The sequence below is a fragment of the Manis pentadactyla genome, chromosome 5, assembly GCF_030020395.1.
Source record: "Manis pentadactyla isolate mManPen7 chromosome 5, mManPen7.hap1, whole genome shotgun sequence".
NCBI lineage: Eukaryota > Metazoa > Chordata > Mammalia > Pholidota > Manidae > Manis > Manis pentadactyla.
In genome coordinates, this window is record NC_080023.1 from 72,803,922 (window position 1) to 72,816,305 (window position 12,384).

At 38.4% G+C, this 12,384-nt stretch overlaps 1 protein-coding gene and 1 non-coding gene across 2 annotated transcripts in view; both read right to left on the bottom strand.

The window, feature by feature from the left end:
- The window catches only part of SPARCL1 (SPARC like 1), a 91,147-nt gene that overhangs the window by 56,420 nt on the left and 22,343 nt on the right, over nt 1–12,384 (bottom strand). The gene's annotated exons all lie outside the window — the stretch shown is intronic.
- On the bottom strand, nt 9,549–9,654 carry LOC118917922 (U6 spliceosomal RNA). The gene has a single exon (XR_005026935.1). It is a non-coding gene; the product is annotated as a U6 spliceosomal RNA (small nuclear RNA).

Sequence of the window (12,384 nt, forward strand, 5' to 3'; positions counted from 1 at the left end):
TCCCTATTAAGTGCCAGATTACCAAAGGACCTCAGAGAGACGTGACAGGATCTTGGTAATCACTGATGCCATTGACTACTACCAGAAATAAATCCTACTATCAAGCCCTCAGGGGATGGAGCACGTGTTCAAAAATCCTTCTCCCTGGAGGAAGTATAGTAGAGAAATGTAGAGTCACACCCACCTGAATTCAAGTCCCAGCTCTGGTGTGTGACCTTGGGCAAGTTACTTAACCTCTCTGAGTTCCTATATCCTTATCTGTCAAATGAGGATGATAAAAAAACCTACTTCATAGGGTAGTTTCAAGCAAAATAGATGGTGTTTGCCCAGTGCTTTTCCTGTGCATGACTGCACTAGGAATCAAATGATAGTAATAATAATAATAAAGATGAAGGCCAACAATAAAGAAGCTGAACATTGCTGGAAATTGTCATGGAGCCTTCTGTAATAAGAATTAGAATGCCTCCTCTTTTCACATAAACTGCTAATATACTCTGTGAGGCATGATGACTTTCAGGCAGAGGGATGAAACACATCCTTTTAGTCAAGCTCTGCAAACACAGCAGCTGCTCACATCAATCCCTGGAGTCCTATGTGGTTGTCTTTTCTCAGACAGAACCCTCATTGAGCTTAGGGGGATTTGGGTTGGCCAAACACTAGTAATGTGAGCTATGTAGCTGCTCTCTTGTTCTCACTTCACCTTGGGATAGACACAGATCCCATCTGTAAAACTGCCTGGTGTTTGGATCTTTTGTCCAAGTGAGGTGCAGCTGGACTTGTTTGCATTTCTGGGCATTTGACTTGCAGGATGGGTCTTGTTCACCAAGAGTGGAGTTTATGCTCAGGCTTTCTCATGAGTGAGGTCACTGTGCTGTTATTAGCCAAAAGCTGCCTTCCTCTAAATCTGTCTGATGTTTTTTTGGCTGTAGTGTTAAGTTCCCAGAGATGATGTTTTAGACTAAGAAGCACTGTTTGTGTAATGAAGCAATCCTATTCTGGAAATTTGTTTCAGTGGTTGTGTTTTCTTCTTGCTTTTGAGCAAAGAGCATTTGTATTTTTGTCAATATTTCAGCTGTGAAAGAGCCCTGGGTTTGTTATAAAGATTTCATGTACACATGAGCTCTGTTGGTACTACAACTAAGGTTGATCTCTATCAAATGGAGAGACAGCTAGATTAGGACTGCTTAGCCGTCTACACTGGTGTTAACTGGCTGGTAACTCAAATGGAGACAAAACAAGTGATTTGCACACTGCCTGTTCATTCTAGTTTAGTATTTCTCAAATTTTCTTCTCATTGTCACTCTCCTTTGAACATCTTTTTCCTGTGTCTGCCCTTCCTGCAGTGAAGTTGTAATGCCACAGATACACTGCATATCTATTTATGCACTATATCTATAGCTATGTTCTATATATACAAAAAGCATAGGGTTCTTTTGCCCCTCCCAAGAAACAATTTTGCTCCCTTGACTAATGAACCTAATTGACTGAAACACATCTCATGCTTAAAAATGCACAATTTGCTGTTGTGTGATCAACTGACTCATTTATGGTTGGAGAAACTGAGTCCTTCATGTCTTCCTGTTGAATTTTATACAATATTTATAACCATGCTCATCACTCTAAAAACTTTTATAAAACAACAAGGCAGCATACCTTTTTGAAAACATTACAGTTGCTTTTCTGAGAAAATGTTGTCAACATTTTCACAATTACAAATCGTTTTCCACCTATTGGCACTTCTGTTGTATGTCTGTAGTTGGTTGAGGTTCAGCAAAAGGAGCAGGACAAATCTCTCCTGCCCATGCCCTTCTGCACTCCTGTGATCACATTCCTGATGGAAGCCCTGCCCATTTCACAGCCAATTGTTTTCTCCCTCTGGACTCACATGCCCAAGTGCAATTGCCCCCCAGGGCCAGGGAAGCACTGGAATTAAGAAAGAGGGTCAGAGCAAGAAAACAACACAACTCAGGCAGTGATGACTGGCAGCTGACACCGGGCCTTTGTCCCAGGAAGACAAGAGGGAGCTCTTGGGACTTGGGGACTGAAAATACTTGGTCTATCTAAAGATGGCAGCTACCACTCAACTCTTGTGGCCTTATGATCAGGAGAAAGGACAGCTTGGTGTTGCCAGATCATTCTATTGTTCTAAAGAGAAGCCAGAAACCTGAAACTTTACATGACTATTAAATATTGACCGACTCTTTAGGCCAAATAAAATAGGTCTGTGAGTTGGATTGAGCCACTGAATACTAATTTTTGAACTTAGTTTTAGATACTTCTTTCCTCCCCAAACCAATCCCTTTTGAACAGTGTTTTTTTTAAAAACTTAATCCTCTCAAAGCACAACTCACATCATGTCCTTTTCCTGCATAAAAGTTTTCAATAATTTCTCATGGCCTATCAAGTCAATTCTAAATTTGTGAGCCAGACATGTAAAGACATCTGCTGCACTATGTGCTGTCTTCCATTCATTTTCCTAAAGGCCAACATTTCCTCTTTTTCCTTGCTTCATCATTTTCTGCACCTATGCTTTTGCTTAGGTGGCTTCTTCTGCCTGAAACCTTCCTTCATGCTTAAATCCTACTAATCTTTCAAAGTCCAGCTTGGGTGCTTTGTTCCCAAGAAGCATTTTCTGCTACCTCTGTTAGGAAGTTACTCTTTCTATGAACTTCAACAGCATTTTAAAAAAAATTAAGGTATCATTGATATACAATCTAATCAAGGTTTCACATGAGCAACATTGTGCTTACAACATTCACCCATATTATCAACTTCCTTCCCAACCCCATTGCAGTCACTGTCCATCAGTGTAGTAAGATGCTACTGTCATTACTTGTCTTCTCTGTGCTATACTGCCTTCCCTGTGACCCCCTACAATTATGTGTGCTAATCATAACACCCCTTAATCCCCTTCTCCCTTCCCACCCACTCTCCCGTATCCCTCCCCTTTGGTAACTGCTAGTCCCTCCTTGGAATCTGTGAGTTGGCTGCTGTTTTGTTCCTTCAGTTTTCCTTTGTTGTTACACTCCACAAATGAGTGAAATCATTTGGCACTTGCCTTTCTCTGCTTGGCTTATTTCACTGAGCATAATACCCTACAGCTCCATTCATGTTGCTGCAAATGGTAGGATTTGTTTTCTTCTTATGGCTGAATAATATTCCATTGTGTACATGTACCACATCTTCTTTATCCACTCATCTACTGATGGACACTTAGGTTGCTTTCATGTCTTGGCTATTGTAAATAGTGCTGTAGTAAACATAGGGGTGCATGTCTTTTTGAATCAGGGATCTTGTTTTCTTTGGGTAAACTCCTAGGAGTGGAATTACTGGGTCAAATGGTATTTCTATTTTAGTTTTTTGAGGAACCTCCATATTGCTTCCCACAATGGTTGAATTAATTTACATTCCCACCAGCAGTGTAGGAGGGTTCCCCTTGCTCTGCATCCTCGCCAGCATTTGCTGTTTTTTGTCTTTTGGATGTTGGCCATCCTAACTGGTGTGAGGTGATATCTCATTGAGGTTTTAATTTGCATTTCCCTGATGATTAGCGATGTGGAGCATCTTTTCATGTGTCTGTTGGCCATCTGAATTTCTTCTTTGCAGAAGTGTCTGTTCAGATCCTCTGCTCATTTTTTAATTGGGTTATTTGCATTTTGGGTGTTGAGGCATGTGAGTTTTTTTATATATCTTGGATGTTAACCCCTTCTTAGATATATCATTTATGAATATATTCTCCCATACTGTAGGATGCCCTTTTCTTCTACTGATGGTGTCCTTTGCTGTACAGAAGCTCTTTAGCTTGATGTAGCCCCATTTGTTCATTTTTGCTTTTGTTTCCCTTGCCTGAGGAGATGTGTTCAGGAAAAAGTTGCTCATGGTTATATTTAAGCAATTTTTGCCTATGCTTTCTTCTAAGAGTTTTATGGTTTCATGACTTACATTCAGGTCTTTGATCCATTTTGAGTTTACTTTTGTGTACGGAGTTAGACAATAATCCAGTTTCATTCTCTTACATGTAGCTGTCCAATTTCGGCAACACCAGTTGTTGAAGAGGCTGTCATTTTCCCATTATATATCCATGGCTCCTTTATCGTATGTTAATTGGCCATGTATGTTTGGGTTTATATCTGGGATCCCTATTCTGTTCCATTGATTTATGGGTCTGTTCTTGTGCCAGTACCATATTGTTTTAATTACTGTGGCTTTGTAGTAGAGCTTGATGTTAGGGAGCATAATTCCCCCAGCTTACTCTTCTTTCTCAGGATTGCTTTGGCTACTCAGGGTCTTTTGTGGTTTCATATGAGTTTTATAACTATTCTAGTTCATTAAAGAATGCTGTTGGTATTTTGATACAGATTGCATTGAATCTATAGATTGCTTTAGGCAGGATGGCCATTTTGACAATAATAATTCTTCCTATCCATAAGCATGGGAAGTGTTTCCATTTATTGGTGTCCTCTTTAATTTCTCTCATGAGTGTGTCGTAGTTTTCAGATGGGTCTTTCACCTCCTTGGTTAGGTTTATTCCTAGGTATTTTATTCTTTTTGATATAATTGTGAATGGAATTGTTTTCCTGATTTGTCTTTTAGCTAGTTCATCATCAATATACAGTAATGCCACAGATTTCTGTTTGTTGATTTTGCATCCTGCAACTTTGCTGAGTTCAGTTATTAGTTCTAGTAGTTTTGGAGTGGATTCTTCAGGGTTTTTATGTACAATATCATGTCATCTGCAAACAGTGACAATTTAACTTCTTCCTTACCAATCTGGATGCCTTTTATTTCTTTGTGTAGTCTGATTGCCATGGCTATGATCTCCAGAGATATGCTGAATAAAAGTGGAGAGAATGGGCATTCTTGTCTTGTTCCCATTCTTAAAGGAAAAGCTTTCAGCTTCTCGCTGTTCAGTATGATGTGGCTGTGGGTTTGTCATATATGGCCTTTATTATGTTGAGGTACTTGCCCTCTATATCCATTTTGTTGAGAGGTTTCATCATGAAGGGATGTTGAATTTTGTCAAATGCTTTTTCAGCATCTATGGAGATGATCATGTGGTTTTTGTCCTTCTTTTTGTTGATGTGGTGGATGATGTTGGTGGATTTTTGAATATTGTACCATCCTTGTATCCCTGGAATAAATTCTACTTGGTCATGATGGATGATCTTTTTGATGTACTTCTGAATTCAGTTTGCTAATATGTTGTTGAGTATTTTTGCATCTATGTTCATCAGGGATATTGGTCTATAATTTTCTTTTTTTGTGGTATCTTTGTCTGGTTTTGGTATTAGAGTGATGCTGGCCTTGTAGAATGAATTTGGAAGTATTCCGTCCTCTTCTACTTTTTGAAAAACTTTAGGGAGGATGGGTATTAGGTCTTCACCAAATGTTTGATAAAATTCAGCGGTGAAGCCATCTGGTCCAGGCATTTTGTTCTTAGGTAGTTTTTTGATTACCAATTCAATTTCATTGCTGATAATTGGTCTGTTCAGAATCTCTGTTTCTTTCTGGGTCAGTCTTGGAAGCTTGTATTTTTCTATAAAGATGTCTATTCTTCTAGGTTATCCAATTTGTTAGCATATAATTTTTCATGGTATTCTCTAATAATTCTTTATATTTCTGTGGTGTCCATAATGACTTTTCCTTTCTCATTTCCAATTCTGTTTTTGTGTGTACACACTCTTTTTTTCTTGATATGTCTGGCTAGGGGTTTACCTATTTTGTTTATTTTCTCAAAGAACTAGCTCCTGGTTTCATTAATTCTTTCAATTGTTTTATTTTTCTGAATTTTATTTATTTATTTTCTGATCTTTATTATGACCCTCCTACTGACTTTGGGTCTCATTTGTTCTTCTTTTTCTTGTTTCATTAATTGTGAGTTTAGACTCTTCATTTGGATTATTATTCTTTCTTGAGGTACGCCTGTATTGCAATATACTTTCCTCTTAGAACTGTCTTCACTGCATCCCACAGTTTTTTGGGTGTTGAGTTATTGTTTTCATTTGTCTCCATATATTGCTTGATCTCTGTTTTTTTATGGTCATTGATCCATTGATTATTTAGTAGCATGTTGTTAAGCGTCCATGTGTTTGTGGGCTTTTTTGTTTTCTTTGCATAATTTTCAATAGCATATTTTTTGAAGAATTTTTTATTTTGGTAAAACACACATAAGATAAAATATACCATCTAAACAATTAAGTGTACAGTTCAGTAGTATTAAATACATTCTTAATGTTGTGCAACCATCACCACCATCTGTCTCCATAACTCATTTCCTCTTGCAAAACTGAAATTCCACACCCATTAAACAACCCCCTCCATTCCTTGTTTCCCCTCAAAGCTCCAGCAACCACCATTTTATTTTCTGTCTCTATGATTTTCAGTCTGCCTACATCATACAATTTTTGTCTTTTTGTGACTGGCTTATTTCACTTAGCATAATTTCCTCAAGGTTCATTAATGTTGTGCAGCATGTGTCAGAATTTCCTTAGTTTTTAGGACTGAATAATATTCCATTGTATGACTATACCACAGTTTGCTTACCCATGCATCTGTCAATAGACACTTGTGTTGCTTCCATTTTAGCCATTGTAAATAATGCTCCCATGAACATGGGTGTACAAATATCTCTTTGAGACCCTACTTTCAATTGTCTTGGCTATATACCCAAAAGTAGAATTGCTGGGTCATATGGTAGTTTTATTTTAAATTTTTTGAGGAATGGCCATACTGTTTTCCATAACAGTGGTACCATTTTACATTCCCAAAACTGCACAAGGGTTCGGATTTCCCCATATCCTTGCCAACATATGTTATTTTCTTGTTTCTTACTAATCATCCAGTGGGTGTGAGGTTTACCCCATATTATTTTAATGAGGTGCTTAGAATACCTAATGCAGACTAAGTGATGTATCCATATTTGTCCTGCACTAGAATGTGTTGGTTCAGAAAAAGAAGCTCATTAACTGTCCCCCTTTATTTCCTTCTCTGGCTTTGTCCTGTGTTCTAAGGGAATAGCATATTAAATACATTTAGGCATTTATCACTTTTTATTATGTAATATAGCTATATATACATAGCTCTCCTCTCCCCTACTAGGTAATATTTTAAGGCAGGGAATAGTTTTTATATAATCTTGATTCCCCATAATTGGAAGTACTCAGTAAGTATGTGTAAAATGAGCATTTGTGACACTATTGATTGCTTCACCCACCAGGTTATTCCTTCCCACATTCCCTAAAAGTTCCAAATCTTCTGATGTGCTACTTGAAGGGGATCAAATTGAGATAAGGCAATATAATTAAGGAAGGGTGGTAATTGTAAAGAATTACCAGGCCTCTCTGAATTTGCATTAAACCCTTTACCAGCTTTAACTCAGATGTTGAGCTTTTTAAACATTGATCCTTAAAGATGTAATATGAAGTCTATTGACACTTGTTTTGTTAATATGCTGTTAATAATCTTACCAATTTTAAAAAGTTGGTCTGACATTCTAGAAGGACTAAAGAAAGAGTGATTTCCAGGTTACCTGACTTGAACTGAGGAATTTCATTTCTCACTTGCCTTACCAGGCTGGTATGTATAAGTCAGTGTACTTGAAAGTGCCACAAGGGGGAGTATGAACTACGGTCATCTTTCACAAATGCACAGCCCGGGAGACTCCCTTCTCCAGCTGAATGAATGATGGGTTCTGAACAACAGTCAATTGAATAATCCTCCTTTTCCCAGATTATTGTCAACGAATGAAAATGGCTTTGCTCTTTCTGTGTTCACAGAGATATAACTTTCAACTCTCAGCTGTCCAATCATACTATAATTCTGAATAGAAGAAATCTTTATGGAGGAGGACTTGAAGGACATGCATCCTCTCTCCCTCAATTTCACGCACGTTATTTTACCTTTGTGTTAAAACAGAACCCTGAGAAAACTGAGTCCTCAGATCACCTTGTTTTGTTCCCTTTAGAACTGTTTATATTGAATCGTGATTTGGCATATTGTTGTGGGCCTGTATTGAGGGATGCTTTAAGAAACAGCTGTTTAAAATGTATTGTTATATCAACATAAGGATATTGTCTGTAAATAATAATAATGACATAAGTAACTGTCTAATCTTTGTGAAATACTTTATATTCATTCATTCACTCATTCAACAAATAGTTATTGAAGACCTGCCATGCACTTTGCAGGCCACATTGACCCTCAACTCAACTGATGTAGGACAAAATTGGCCATAGTTAAGACAATGTTCTGTTTCTGAGGACCCATGGGAGAAATTCTGCTGAAAACTCAGAATGCAGGAAATGTTGTGCTTTCTGGAAAACTTGTTTGACTTCACTTATTACTTTGTAAATATTTTAACTTATCATGCTTCTGTCTTTCCTTTGACTGCTGGGAGGCTTCTTTTATTCAACAAATATTTATGAAGTATCTGCTGTCTGTGAGGCACTGCTGGCTGCTGGAGATGCACTAGGGAGCACAGAGGATTTCTGTCCTCATGAAGCCTCCATGTTAGTGAAAGAGGGAGATGTTCATTAATCACTGATGAATGTGTAAACTACAAACTGAATAGTGCTGTTAAGGAAAGGACCCTTTATAGCATGAGAGAGCATAACAGGAGGACTGGACTGAATTTGAAGAAGTGCCCTTTGAACCCAAGGATGAGTAAGAGTTACCTGAGTGACAAGGGTGGGGCACTGACCTTCCTGACCAGAGGGGGACAACACCATACATTCTGGTGACTGGGAGAATAATTCAAGGGGGGCTGAGAGCAGGTAACGGTGGGGAAGGTAGGCAGCAAGGCTTGACAGGACAGTGAGGTTTTGGCAACCTTATCCAGGTTTTTGTTTTATTCTCTACCTCTATGTTATCCTTTCAGAAGAAACATATTTTTGGAACAAGATGGGATATCAATTAAAAGTTATTATGCCACATGGCTTTACAAGCTGACTCCATCATACATCACATGAAAAACAATTTCACACACATATCACCACCACCAAGGCTTGGTCACATCCCTGGTTTACAGACACAGGTGTACTGGCCCACTGTGGGTGACCCTGTGGACTTGACAGTACAGACGGGCTTTGCTCTGCTGGCAACTGGAGGCCCAGGCTGTTTTTCCTTCACAGCACATCAGGATCCAGAGTGAGAGAGCTCTTAGAAGATAGGTTTATTGACAATTTAGAAATACCAGCCCTGTCTTCTGGTTCTGTGAACTATAACCATCAGCTGCCTTTTTGTTTTTGAATTACAGTTGATATACAATCTTTTACTGATTTCAAGTGTACAACACAGTGATTCAGCAGTTATGCATATTAATAAATCCTCACCCCCTCTAGTGTGGTTATTCTCTGTCAACATAGGAAGATGTTATAGAATCACTGGCTATGTTCTCCATGCTGTACTACCATCCCTAAGACGTACTTATATTATGACTGAGAATTTTTGTGCCCCTTTATCTCCCTTGATACCCACCCACCCCAACCCCTCCCCCATGGTAACCACCAGTTACTCCTCTGTGTCTATAAGTCTACTGCTATTTGTTCATTAAAAATAAGGAACACTTCATGAATTTGCCTGTCATCCTTGCACAGGGGCCGTAATAATCTTCCCTGTATCATGCCAACTTAACATATGTGTAGTTGAAGCGAGCACCCATCAGTTGCCTTTTAAAAACACTTCAGGAATAAATGGGCCAAATGAATAAAGAGGCAACATTTTATAGTTGATTTTTTATCATAAACCTTCATTCTGTTAGTGTTGCTGAGGTTTAGAATGCTGGTAAAAGATCCCTAGAGGAAACCTCCGTGGTTACACATTTTGCCTTCAATTCTTACCCCTGCTCTTGGTATTAAGTTGAAACAAGGCTTTAATGGGGACAAAATAAAATATATTAGTGCTGCTTACCTTTCCTAGGTCAAGAAAAGCCTATTTCTGAGCCTTTACTTACTGTAGTAAATCATGTTTCATTTAACAGAAAGGGCTGCGGGGAAAGAAGAGGAAAATCAATTGGAGATACCATTTGAGAGTGGTTATAAATAGTGTTACACACTCATTCTAACTTATCCAGACAGAGCTCCTTCCTGAGCTTTAAAACACATTAGACACACTGCCACAGGACTTTAGCACTGGCTGCTCCCTCTACTTGGAGCATCCTATTTAAAATTGGTGACTTCTTTGAACTTTTGATTTCTTTTACCCTTTTTCAGGATTGACAAACTACAGCCCCCAATTTTTGTAAATAAAGTTTTACTGAAACACACCCATATTCATTTTTTAATATCTTGACTATGGTCAATTTTGCCCATACAGCAGAGCTGAGAATCAATGTGGCTTGCAAAGTGCATGGCGGGTCTTCAATAACCACTTGCTGAATGAATGAATATAAAGTGTTCACAAAGATTAGACAGTTAGTTATGATCATTATCATTATTTCAATATATCCACAACTTTTCAAAAGGGAGAGATACATATTTCATGAGCATATATTCTTAATCTAACATGTAGAAAGTTGTGACTATCACAAGACTCCCTCACCTACCGCAGGAAGCATACTCTTAAATGTTTGCCTCTAAGCCCTATATACCTGCTTACCTCTACCAGAACACCTACATGATCCCAAAATAAGCACTAGAGGAAAAGGCTTTTTTATAAAAGTAAACAGCTTTTGCAGCTCTAAGATGTTTGGCTTTTATTGGGGAAGTACTATTTTCATGTTCAGACAGAGGGATGTCTATTTTTACACTACAGCCAGACAAGACTTAACTACTGAGCCAAATGGGTAGGTGCACTTTCAAACTATGTTTTTATTTCACTTAAAAGAAACGGGGAAGGTAAAAGCTCACTTTTTGACTATGGAAATATGATTTGGCTCCTTCAGGAATTGATAACATTTTTCATGAGGGTTACATTTCTTGATCACGTCAGCAAGCACCAATTTATAAAACAGTCTTTTGTCCATGCAAAATATCCACATAGTAAGAGCAAAGGCATTAAGGTTGGATCCCATCTAAACAGAATTCTGGTTATTTTTTTTTCTGCTACCTTTTTAATTGCTACTTCAACTGTAGTTTCAAAAGTATGGATATATCAGCCTCCTTGTTGCTTTTAGATAGTTTTTGAGGGTGAGCATGAGCTAGAGTTATGTATAGATAACTGGATCACTCCATGGCACCCAGTCTCAACTGGGGGTGATCTACATTTAGCATTTTAGCATTTACCAAAATCTGGAGGCGTTTTTGATTGTCGTGACTGGGAAGGTGCTACTGGCATCTCAGTGTTACCTAGCATCAGCCAAGGATGCTGCTAAACATTCTTCAATGCCAGGATGGGCACCCCGAAACCCCAACAAAGAATTATCTGCACAAAACATCAGTAGTGCTGGGTTTGAGAAACCTTGCCCCATAATATAGTTATCATTTTCCCTTTTCTAATCCATTTACTTCCTCATTGCCTTGGTGATGTCATCACAGGCAACCTAGGGTTAATAATAGGTGCCCCCATTTCCTCCTGCACTCGGGGGAGATAATGACCACAAGGCACTGTAAACTGTTCAAGTATTAAAAATACCTACAGAAGAGAATTATTATTATTTATTAAGAGAGAATTATTTCTCCAGATGTCATGGTTGTTTTGTGTCAGGGCTGTTTTTTAAAGTTAAATAGTTTAGGGAAACTTAAAACCTCTGTGTTAGCTGTCCCTTCCCTTTGTAGGGTCATAGAGAGAAGGTCATGGAAAACAGGGTGCAGAAATCCACATAAAAACACCCACAGCTGATGTGTAGTTCTTGGTGTCTCCATGGCTTCCTGTTCCAGAATGTTTTTCTCTCTCTCTGTCCTAGTTTCTGGCCTCCCTGGCTGCTTTCTCTTCCTGAAGGAAGCTTTGCTGCAGCCTCTCATTCCTTCTCCCTTAATTTGCTGGATATTTCATGGCAGTATCCATGGTATTGAGTATCTTTTGTTACTCAAGCTTTCCCATGGGGGTGTCTCCCTTCTCCCAGGTAGCTTATTGGCATTTTTTTCTGAACAAATTACAGTGCCCTTAGAAGGTGAATTTAGATGAATAAAATACTCTCTGTCTAAATTTGAGTATTTCCCCTTGAATGTTTAATAACTTCCCCCCACCTAGCCCTTTTCAATTAAATAATGGGTAAATGATAATTAGCATAAAAAGGAAAACCAGGGAAAAGTATCACTTCACTTACTTATTAATTTGAAAAGAGGACTTTGTGGCTTTAAACTAGTTCCTAATGTCTAAGACACCTATCCTCAAATCTTTATTGGAAGAAACTGTGTTTTTAATTTTATTGAAGTCTTGGGTTCATGGCAACACGGTGCTGGCAAGGACACTCACTGTGGCTGCCACATAAATGAAGGACCCAATTGG